This window comes from Augochlora pura, chromosome 4, assembly GCF_028453695.1.
Source record: "Augochlora pura isolate Apur16 chromosome 4, APUR_v2.2.1, whole genome shotgun sequence".
In the NCBI taxonomy this organism is placed as follows: domain Eukaryota; kingdom Metazoa; phylum Arthropoda; class Insecta; order Hymenoptera; family Halictidae; genus Augochlora; species Augochlora pura.
In genome coordinates this window covers 12,729,545-12,741,567 of record NC_135775.1, presented here as the reverse complement: position 1 = coordinate 12,741,567, position 12,023 = coordinate 12,729,545, and positions in this window count along the sequence as shown.

The window sequence follows — 12,023 nt, the reverse complement described above, 5'->3', positions numbered from 1 at the left end:
GTCTGCTCGGGCTCAATTCCATTCATCGTCGAAACACAGTTTCCCGGAGCAGATGCTTTAACGATCGGCACTCAGCCGAAAACACAAATTATCGAGTTAACTCCGTGCTCGCTAAATAGACCGATGCTATCTCCGGGAACTATCGCCCGAGAGTAATTTTAATTAGATCGTGGCGACGCCCGGCGGACGGTAACGAGCATCGCCGTGTGCATTTCGCTTTTATTATTTCCCCTATCCCTCCCGCCCTCCGACCGTCCAACCCTCACGCCGCTTCATTTAAGCCGGACTCTCTCGTGGCCGTTTTTATGACGAACTGCCGCGAACGATTCAACCACCGTTTTCATCGTCTCTGTCTCTCCTTCTTTTTCTCTTTTCCTTTTTCTTTCTCATTCCCTCTCTCTCTCTCTCTCTTTCTTTTTCTCTTTCTCTTTCTCCGTTTCCCTCCCTTCTCCCTCCTTTTTCCACCCTACTTTCCCTCTTTCTCTCTCTCGCTGTCGTTCTCTGTGTACACACACCGCCGCGTCTATGTGGATCGTACGTACCCGCCCTGTATATCTGTATATACATATATACACGTATACAATCAGTAAACGCAACAAGTTTCCTTTTTATACGGTGACCTACAGGTTATTCAAAAGGAAGCTTAAAGCAGAGAACGGTATTATTATCGTGGTAGGTCACGAGGGAAACTTATCGGTCTTCTCCGCGCAAAAATCGTTCCTCCTTTCCTCCCACTCGTTCCGCTCCCTCCCCCTTACTCCCCCCCTCGTCCCTCTTTTCGCTGTTCCATGATTTCTCTCTTTCTTCCGACGATTGCGTTTAAAGTTACCATTCAAGGGTCCGTTTTTACTTTCACCGTGGCAAATAGAGATACCAGCGCGCTCCACCGTCTACGTGGAATCGTTCAACCCGTCTTTAAACCCTTGCACGACCAACAAAGTTAAACAAAATCTTTCCAATATCTTTTTGTGTTTCTTTTTGTGACTTACTGAAACAAGATGAACGTTTTAAGTAACTGCTTTTATAATTCAAAATTCAACATGAATCGTGTAACATTTTTATCGAAAACGTTGCTATTGTTCTCAACGATAGAGGAAGATGTCTAAAAGAGAAAGTGTTCGGTTCGATAAGGCAATTGTTACGATAAGAGAAATTCTTTGCCCAAGGTCAACGTTTTGAATTTTAGAATATCATAATTAGACTGCGAATTTTATGCATCTGTGGCAAAAATGGGTAAATGAGGTACAAAGTAATGAGGACATCTGAAGAGTTTATGAATCTCCTTACACCATTTTCAATTAATTGAACATTGTCTTCGTACGTTTAGATATTTAGTTGAATATTAACATATTATACATAATTGAGCCTGGTTTTTGCTAGCTGTAACATAATCCTAATCAAAATATGTAATTTCGTTAAAAAAAAAAAAATGACTTACACACTTCGTGACATATAACTTTGAGGTAAAAATCATCCTCGTACTATCCTTGTGTCATTAACGCTATGCCCTCCGCACGTGTAATCAGAAATCTTTTATTTGACGTCGGTAGTATTCGTGTGGATCATTCCGCCAGTTGCCGGAATTTTTCAGTAATAGTCCTCAACCCTGTTTTTCCATTTTAAGAAAATTTCGAGGATATATATGAATAAATGTAAGATATTAACGTTTTTGCAATAGCATTTAACAGACTGTCTTTATGGTACAACAACGTAGTGTCACTGGTTAGAATAGCGTCATCAACAATGAAGATATATTAGATGAAACTATTAGACGACTTACCCCACAATAAATTATCTCTAATTTTCCCTTGTAAAAAGTAGCTTGTAAATAATAATGTATAATTTGGAAAAAGGAGATACGATTATTTTTGCCACGCGGCTTGTTTTTATAACCCCGAATTACCAACAGTTATAAACATACGAGATAATGCTATACTATATGTATATGCACTAGATAATTTTATCTCTTCCCAAATTGCCCATTTTCATTTACAAGCTAAGGGATAATTGCAATCAATTTACTATGAATTGTAGAAAATACATGTACATGAAACACGAATTTATTAGCATAGAGTGTATTAACGAATTAACTATGGAATCAGGAATCGTAAAAACTTTTAAGTACTCTTAATCCTCAACTAATTTCGCTGTTCGAACACTACACTATGTCTACCTACCTTGTTGTTGCAAATATTACTGAAATTGCCCGGATGACAGAGCAGTAAAAGTGTCAGAGTTATGAATACAAATATTTCGGGTCAAATATAAATCTACCCCGTGAAAGTACTCGACGGTTAAGGATCCTGGAGATCAAGAGGATGCGTTTCAAAGGAAACCCTTGAAATACTTTGGCCGATTATACGCCTGGAACAATTTGGACGGCAATCGATGAAAATATTTCTAAACCCTGCCGTCCTTAACGACGCCGAGCAATCGCCGGGCAGATGGACGCGGAGTTAATTGAAATCTTGCCGCGTGTAAACCTGAGTTTCACGGGAGCGGAGCGGAGCTCCGGGACTCGGCTCGAAATTAAAATTGCTCCACGGATAGCTCGTTCCCGTCCCCATCGGCCCCGAAATCTTTCCCGGACCGGCTTCGTCCCGTCCTTCGACCCCTACCGGTTAACCCCCCGGCCCTCCTGGCATCCCCTGAAAGCTGCGTGTCTCTCAGCGGGGGCGAGAATTCGCGTCACGTAGGCAACGTTACCCTCTGCCTCCCTCTCTGCTCCCCTCCCTCGGGCCAGATAGAGACGGTCGATTTTTTGCGGTCGTCTTTGCGAAAGGGAAGCAGCCGCGACTGCCGAGGGTAGCAATTAAAACGGCCGCTAGCCGGCTGCCTGGCCGGGCCACGGCGGTGAAATCTCGGTGCCATCGGTCCGAGTTCCCGTTAAAAGCTTGACAAATCGATGGGTCGATGGGACCGTAAGCGTCGATGACAAGGGTGCCTTAGCGCACCGCGATCTTCGTACCTGCCCGAACTCATTGCAAGACCGTGGAAAGGTCTCGCCATCGACGCGGTTCGTTCGACCGAGGTACAAGGGACTAGCATCATTCCTCGCGAACAATAACTGCGAGCGGACACGAATATTCACCGTGACGAAAACGAGCCCTGAAATGTCCGCAAGAGGCGGCGGTCCTTATTCCCGATTCTTTGAATTGCCGATAGGATTAAAGTCAGTCCCGACTTCGCATAATTCGTCCCTTGGTCCGAAGACCGTCTCTGGAAAGATTGTTTGGCTCCACTGTCAAGGGAAAACCGAAGTACAAAGAGGGTGGAAGGGAGAAGGAGAGAGAAAGAGAGAGAGAGAGAGAGAGAGAGAAACACGCTCGTACCTGTGTTATCTGTCCACAGTGAAACCAAGTAGAACAAATCGAATCCCGGCAGCATCCGCATTCGCCGGCACTGCCTGTTGCTCTTATTAGATCGTTATTACATCATGGTGAAACAGAGTTATCCGACGCACGGATTATTTGACATTGTTCCGGGACCCTGTACCGGGTGGCTTCGTTCACTTTTGCGCGCACGATGATTTTACTCGGCTCACTTTTCCTTTACAAAATACAATTACGCATGAACAATTTTAGTGCGGTCGTATTTTGATAGAGGCTAATGCCTGAGGTAATTATGACATAATGTTTCTAGTTGGCAAAGTCGAACTTGACCCTATGATTCAATCATGAATTGTTACGAATTTATAACCTCGTAAACATTTCAAATAGCCAGTAAAACAACTCACCAAAATTTAATGGAGTTTCAGGGGCTTCTTTATGAAATCCTTATTTTATGAATGGTGTAAATGAAAGTCTTACAACTGGTTTCAATTCAAAGGGTGGATTCCAGTTTGTTTCATTAATTCTTAAAGATATGATAATAGAGACCATTATGCTATCAGAGTTACTGTCGCAGGAACAGATTTAAATACTTGGAGTCGGAAAAGGGGCTTGTTACTCAGACCGGACTATTACGTAATGATTCACGCCGTTACTGAAACCAATTTACACTGCCGCTCATGAATATTTTGTCACTCACGGTAATCATAGCCTGGAAGAAAAATTTAAAGGACTTCGCACTATACCATTTTACGGTTGTTAGCATATGATGAGGATTAGATTTTATCGCCACGCTAAATCTCTCTCATTCGTGGCACTGTTATTTTCTTGTTTGTAACGATAATGATAAAGTGCATGATAAACTTTAATAATACTATTGGTATTACATCATTCGTTTTTCACATTTTCGCTAGAAAACGTGATGTATTAATGTTGCATTTCGATGCATTAGTTGTTATTTGTTTATTAAATGGTCAACTGCAAATTAAGAATTGTTAAAAAATCGTATATCGTAACGACAGAGTCGACTGTTGGTTGTTCAAGTACCACCGTGTGTATTTTAAAGTACTCGGAATGCAGTCGACCTCACGCCAGTTCGTTTCGAATCTCGGTGCCAACAACATAAATCCTTATATCGTGGGCCAGCGGTCCGCCATCATCAATCGGCCGGCTGTGTATCGCGCGTGCACTCAATTAGCCGGCCGTTTCAAAATGGCGGCCACCCCTTGTCCGTCACGTCGGATCAGGTGTTCCCACTTCCGCTCCCCGGATCCGGTCACGGCGTGTGCGGGCTTGTTTCGCGAGCTACGTGACCGCGGTCCGATCGCAGAAAACGTTCGGCCAAATAACGAGCAAATATAACAAATATTGGAAATACTGGAAGTATTTTTTTTTTCTTGGAAAGAGACTAGAGTGATTATATCCCTTAGGTTCAGTTGACAGTTTCTCCGATTTGATCAATTGAAGTTTCTTTTATGCGTCTTCTTTCAGACTTTATTTTAATCAAGCTTATATTTTCAGAGCACGGTTAACTAAGTTAACTATTATATTATATCGCATAATATATTTAATCAGTAAGTTTTATTTTGATAATTTCAGCAAATCAGAAAGGATAAAATTTTTTCAATGCTAAACCTGCTAAGCCGATTAAAATCAGTTTCATATTATTGTTGTAACATGAAGAAATACGCTTCAGTTATGTTTGAAACTGAAAACTTTCTCCAAATCTCATTTAACTATCATTAGTTAAACGCTTTTGAATACTTTAATTGCACTCGCACCGTGGTTTATTGCACTCATACCCTGTGCTATTGCCTTCGAACCCCCATCGTCATCATTGTCCGGCCTGCGAGGAAATGTCGCCGCAGGTACGCGATCGTACGAAGACATAAAACGATTTTCTACGGCAAAGGCACATCGGCCGCCCGCGTACCAGAACCAGCCGTCGTTTTCGCAGCTTATTTAATTTACGAGTGCGCCGTGTCGGCCCCGTCGAACGCGCGGGCCACAGGAAATCCAGGACCACAGCGTAAGTTCGTTCCAAAGGGCGACAGGAGGGTGGTATCGGGTCTCGACGGAAGACGAAGCAGAAGAAGGTGGGGTGGTGACCGGTGGATGGGGTGGACAGGGGGGGGGGGGGGGAAGGGGCAGGAAAACGGGGGGGGGTGGGTACCGGGGGGGGGGGGGGGGGGGGGGGGGGGGGCGGAAAGGGCACGACAACGCGGTGGCTTCTGTACCTGAGGGCGATTCGCGCTGGTATATGGCGGTTATATATCTTCGGCGGGCCACGTCGTGGAAGCACCGACCGTTTCTAGGTAGTCAGGATCGGCCTTGCTCCTTCCTACCCTCTCCCTCCCGCTATTCGTTCGTTCGTCCATCCGTCCCTTCTTTCTACCTTCCTTTCTCTGGCCGGCTTCAGCATTTTCTTCCTTCTCCCGTGGGTCCGACGTTCCTTTTTCCTCGGTGGCTCTCTCGCCTCGGTATCGCCTCGCCGTTTCTCCATTCCTATCTCCCTCAGCCCCCTGCGCGCTCGTTCCCGCTTCCTCCGCCGCCATCCCTTTTCTCTCTCGCTCGCTCGCTCGTCGCGCTCCGCCTTCTTCCTCTCTTTCTCCGCGAGTCGTTGGGTTAATCTGCGAGACAGCTGTGCCGGGGATACACCCTCGCCTAGGTCTCTCCTTTATTGCCGCGTCTTCTCTTCTTTTTTACGTCATTATTAAAGGCACGCCCCAACGAGGACGCTTCGGGCCGAGCTCTGCTCTCCTCGCCGCGCCGCTCTGCCCGCTCCGCGGAGACGCGGAGACGCGGAGAGTCTTCTCTTTCTCTCTCTCTCTCTCTCTCTCTCTCCCTCTCCCTCTCTCTCTCACCACTAAAGCGTCGACGAAACGAGGACGCGCGGAGGGACTGCGGAGAGAGAGGATAGAGGCGACCGCGCCGCTCTATGTCGGCCCCTGCTCTCTTATTCTAAATTATCCGGATACCTGCGCCGAGGAAATGACGGTACGTGTTATCGGCGCGTCCTCCTGCAGAGACCGGCATTGTGTCCATGTACGTGCCGCGTCCTCTCCTCTCTCGCTTCTCCTCTCCTCTCCGCACCCTCGCCGCTCTGCTCTCATCCCCTTTCCCTCTCTCTCTCTCTCTCTCGCTCTCTCTCACCGTACCCTGGGATTCGTGTACCTGGCGGAGGTCCGCGCTCACAAAAGTCGCGGGCCCATCGATCGCCGATACCCGTGAACATTCCTCGCGAACGTTCCACCGATCCTCGTAGAGGAGATTCCCTCCGCTAATTAGGGAAATCGATAATCGCTGGTCGACCCCTCGCCAGCCGCCACGAAAAGGAAACGCCTGGAAACAAGCAGGCCGAGTATACCGGCGACCGACCTTGTTCTCACAAAAATTCCTTCGACCAACCCTCGACCCTAATATCCGACTTTCTAAATCATAGGGTCGAGCAGCCCTTCACTGACGCGCCGTGACTTAAGCACCTTCGACCACTTTCAACTGTGTCGGTTTCAACCGTGAACCGATTAACCCTTTCGACTAGCATCTTTCCACTCACTCCATGCAACTACTTTCAAATGATTCGTTAGATAGCTGTTCGACCACTGATCCGAAAGGGCGGAAATTAAAAATCAATCCTTTGAGAATTCACCGAATTCTGTTTTATCATCCTATTAAGAAATGCACGAGTTAAATGCGATACAATGGATACGACTCGGCGTATCAATAGGTATGTTTTTGAAGTTGATCGATAATCTCATCGATTAAAACATCGGTAGATCTCAAACTAAATCGTTATAGACCGATTTATTGAAAAATCTGACCGACGATTACAAATCGTGCGACCTAATAATTGACCAACAATCCTAGCGTTAATCATTATACTCGTACATATTTGCAGTCAATGTTTTAAAATTCAAATCAACTAAAATCGCCTTTATAAATTGATTGCACAAGTTACTGATTCTCCGTCACTCAAAGTACGCTACGTTTTCGTTTCATTAATTCCAAAATGGGTGTTAAGCCGTATAGTTAAATTAATTAAATTGAATTAAGAATTTATCGACGAAGCGACGGATAGACGAATTAATTGCTCTAAACAAAAGTATCTGGTAGCCATTCTTTCTGTGCTATCTCATTCCCTTTCAGATTCGTGGAACGCGAGCTGCTGAACCGCCCCGAAATACGCGGTCTAAAATCGAATCTATTATAGCAAAATGAAATCGGACGGAGAGCAGACAGCGTTCATAAAAAAATCCGGTCGATCCAGTCTGATTGACTGGTTCGCTCGACATTCGCAGAACTCCTCGGTGTCGGGGTGTGAATTAAATATTTTCTGAAGCCGAAGCGCACGAACGAACGAACGAACGAACGAACGAACGAGTCTCGGTCTCGCGACGAGGACGGGAATAAACGTCTGAGGCACGATTTTAGCCCTGCGGCGTTCCGCCACGGCAGGGGGACGGTGATCCTCGTGGGGCCGTCGGGGGTTCCAACGAAACGGGGGTTCGACGGGCAACGCGGTCGAAAATCCAAGTACCCGCGGCGCCATTTCCGTGAACGAGCCCGTAATAATCGCCGCGAGATCGCTTGTGCAAACAGAGGGCGTGGGACCGGCGGGGAGCGCGGGAGGAGTCAGCTCGGCGGACTATGGGGGGCTACGGGGGTAGCCTTTAGCCGGTCGACGCGTATCCGTTAGCCTTTCCGCGTATATACGAGCCGTACCCTCGAGAAACGGCTGGCTGGCTCGGCGAGGGTCTCGGAGAGGAAAGCTGGCGGCGTTGCCGAGGGGTCGCGGCGGGGAGAGAGCCGGCCTCCGCCGGCTTTGCTTCCATCGGTTTTCCCGTTACTTCGACCCAAAGTCGTACCTAACTTATCTGCGCTTAAAGCCGCCCCTTCGCCGTCCCTTCGGGGCCGCCTGCTGCGAGCACGAGAATGACGTCGCCGTGTCGCGACGGGATCATCGACGACCACGGTCGTCGCTCCGCGTCCCATCGGCCATCGCAGCAACCTCCTTGCCTCTCGGCCCGCGGCTCTCGCCGTTCCACCTTTTCCCGGAAAAACTCGGGGACCTGCTGTTCCCTCCAGTTTCGGTCGCCGCACGACACGGACCGAACATTTGGCGTGCCTTTCTTCGGGGTCTCGAGCCGATGGTGGGGTGGCTTTGAAGATGCGATCGATAACGAGATTAGAAGTCCTCCATGGAGTTTTTCGAGCCGATATGTGCCACGACGGCCAAGGAATTCGAGCTGTTCCAGATTAGGATGGTTGGCGAACGCTGATATGGGTCGCGGTCTTAGATAGGACATTGTTCGGTCAATTTGTATTAGTACCTACGCAAACTATGAATAACCAATTTTATGGTATATTTTAGCCTTAATAAAATTAATTACCTTTTTGTTCGTGCACTCTTACTTCGCTCGATTACTGCTAATAACCCTCGGACTACGGATGGTAAGGGACGCATTGCGGGTTATTGTAGCAGTTATATTGTTTTATTTTGTTCTACAGCATAGTAAACGTTGCACGGTGTCATGTTGTAATACTGCCCACATAAAATTATGTCTATAGCGTTATTTAACAAACAGAGAAAATGCGAGAATACTAGAAGTGCACGACCAATGCTATATAAACGAGCAAAAGAATTTTACCTGTCCCGAGTTACATTAGAAAATGGTAGAATTGGACAATTAACGCTTCTCAAACCCTTCACTAGGCATATATATGTACTATGTTTTATCATTCTTGCCACAGTTAATATATTATCGAAAAAGTTCTTGTTTACATTTAACCGAACAATTGTATGACTAGAACACAAGTGACTCGGTGATTTACATACTAATACGACATGTAATGGATACGCGTAGTTACCTTCAGAGTACAACAAGCTCTCGACGCTCGGTTACAATAGCAGCCTTTGGAACACAGCAATAGTTGAATATTTAGCAACGGACGGATTAAACATATCCTTAACCTTTGACCGCCGCGTTAATATCGCACGTTCAGCCTTACTATAAAATCTCCTTAATTGAAGGGTAGATACCATCATGCACAACTCTGCTCGTATCAATTAGTTTGTGTCATGAACATTGATAATCACCTGTAACTATAATAATTCTATTGGTATTCTTACAAGTCGTTCGGTTTTTTTAAAACTTCTTCCTTAATATGGGATTACCCACGTAGATCCCTATCATTGACAAATTTTCGTATATTTTTTATCACTGAATAGTACTTTTTTCATTAAGGATCCATAAGCACCCCACGTGGGTAATCCCAGGTTAAACTACTTCTATAACTGAACTGTAACCTATTATATAACTAATTAATTAATATTTAATTATTAGTATAAAATATTATATTCAAAGATAATTATCTTTAGTAATAATTAGGTTATTACTACTACTTAATCAATCGCAAGTATTATTAATTACTTATCAAAGTAGGTCGTCAAAGGTTGTCCAAAATGTTTTAGTGACTAATATTCATACGTTCGAATCACTCGAAAAAATTTTATAAAATTTGTCAAAGGTAATTGCATGATTCCACTGACATGAGGAGACACGCGCCGATCAACGTGACCTTCGTTGGTTGTTTCATATCTTACAAAGAATGATCACCAACCGGTAAATTTAAAAAACGCTGAAACTTTGGGGATACGTACAACATATCTAGATATGTATCGCGTAATTTTTGTATTCTGCTTAAATTCATATTAAGGGGTGGATATTAACCCCCAAGAGAGGGCTTAATGAAAAAAATAAAAACCCTAGACAATTTTTTAAATAATTAACAAATTGTATATCACTTGATAGATTTATTCAAAACAAGCAACTTTTGTTTGAAGACCATTTTAATCTCGCATACTTTGCGACTGATATCAATAAAAGCTATTTAAAAAGAATTCACGCAAGAGAAATGAATGCGGAATACACATCTATACATATATGTCGTAGGTATGTATTTCTAAAAGTTTCAGAGCGTATGAAACACTGAGTTGGAGTTCATCCCTTGTCAGTTATTAAACAGGCGACATCTCACGCAACCGATGTCTGGCTCAAAAAAAATGAAAATTGCCCCGCGAGAGCCATGGTCTGCGGATGAAAGGACCCGGTCGCCTTCGACATGTTAATTTGTCCGAAGGTACATCATCGTCGAAGCTAATCGGCATAATTATCCGCGGCGCGTCCGTATAGTATGCGCGGCATGCAAGAAGCCTGCTTGAATGAAGCTATAAAATTCGCAACCGCGCGCATTCGTAGCCGGCGCGGTGGTACAAATGACCTCGGCGCATAGCGGTGGATGAAGAAGCGCGACGTCCGCGCCCGTGGAAGATCAGAATTTCAGATATAATTGGCCGGAGCGCATAATGCGCCTTAACACTTGGCGATTCAGCTTAATCCAGCTGGTCGGTCGGTCGGCTGTCCGGCTCGGTTCGCGCTCAGTTTAATAAATGGCATTCGTCGACGGTATAATGGTAACGGTCACGGTGTGTAATCACCGCGATTTTCTCGTCTGTGGTCCCGGTCGTCGGTTATCCGTGCACAGCGCAAGGGTCGAAGGCGGAGAGGCGCGGAGAGGTGAGGAGAAACAGGGCGAGGGGGGCTGGAGAGAGGGAGAGAAGAGCGTCGCGGTAACGGAATTGAATTAAAAGTTACCGGCGCTCCGGCACCCGTTTCCCTCCACGGTTGTAACGGCTTAACAGTACGTTGCGAGGCAATGATGCGTTCCAAACTAAGAGATTACCTACACCGCGGGCTTGTTCGAAAATTCGCAAGCGATTATTAGATCCTGCCTCCTAATTGGAGATGCCGGGGAGGTTCGCGCAACGCGTAGATTTCAGTATCGTGCCGCGTACCGAGATCGGTACTGTCTGAATACCGAAAAATGCCGCGAAGCGTTTGCGTTTTAATACCTGACCACCTGACTGAAACCTTGGGCGACCTGTAAAAAATAATGGCTACCGTGGTGATCAATATCGTTATACCGGCAATGATCATTTTTTATCATTTCAATGAAGTATCGAACTCTACCATTACATAATTATGCGATGTGTTCGCGAAAATCTCCTGCTCGATTAACACGCTCCCTGCTACGTGTACCGCCAATGGGTGCACGTTAAACTTTTCATCGAGGTCGCGTAGCACCGGTGGTGCACATATATATATAATTTATTCAATCTGCTAAAAAGATATATGTGCCATCTTGAAATAACTTTAAAATCAAAGCAAATATTTCCGTTAACAGAATGAGGCATTATAAAAAATACAGTATAGAACAAAGCAAACAAATTAGTTTAATTGTTATATGTGCCCATAATTATGAAAGTGGTCTAAGTCATATATTTCTTGTTTCGAGATATTTAATGAATTGCATTTGCATAAATTAAAATATATTTTTACATTATGCGATCTTTTTATTTAGAATTTCATTAGTCCCGACTAATGGAAATTTATTATGAATATGAAATTTTATGTGAATTTCATACGAAAATGTTGTTTTTAAAGTTTGAATTGACTTAGACCATTTTCAAAATTAACTAAATGTATTATAGATGACTTAAAGCAATAAAGAACTACGAGTTTTATTTGAAACAACAACTTTAATGAAATGATTCATGCACATTTATTAATGACTCTCAAAAAGTAAAGCATTTTTATCATTTCGAGTTTTTAAGATTTTTAAAATGTTCCTGAA